Consider the following 344-nt stretch of genomic DNA (forward strand, 5'->3'; position numbering starts at 1 on the left):
TTAGTTCGTATAACAAGGCTTTTTAAGGCTGGCCCTCATGAAGAGATCATTGAAGATATGGGTGCTGTAGCAGAGTGTAGTGAAGAGACAAGATAGTTCCTGTCTATCAGAAAAAATAGCTTCTGGGATCTTAAAGACTTGTCATTAAACAAGCAGCCATCTTAAGTGAGGCATCCATAAGTACACATGGAAAAAGCACACTAGCCTGTGTGATCCAAGGATTGTAAATAATAAAATCCAAAGGAGGGAATGATAGCAGATCTTAAAAACACCTGGTTTGAATAAGGCTATGGCTGACAGTGGAAGCCCAAAATCCATTTGCAGGGTCCCCACATGGATTAAGC

This window comes from Echinops telfairi, unplaced genomic scaffold, assembly GCF_000313985.2.
Source record: "Echinops telfairi isolate 266 unplaced genomic scaffold, ASM31398v2 ScPeMD7_31;HRSCAF=116, whole genome shotgun sequence".
Classification (NCBI taxonomy): Eukaryota; Metazoa; Chordata; class Mammalia; order Afrosoricida; family Tenrecidae; genus Echinops; species Echinops telfairi.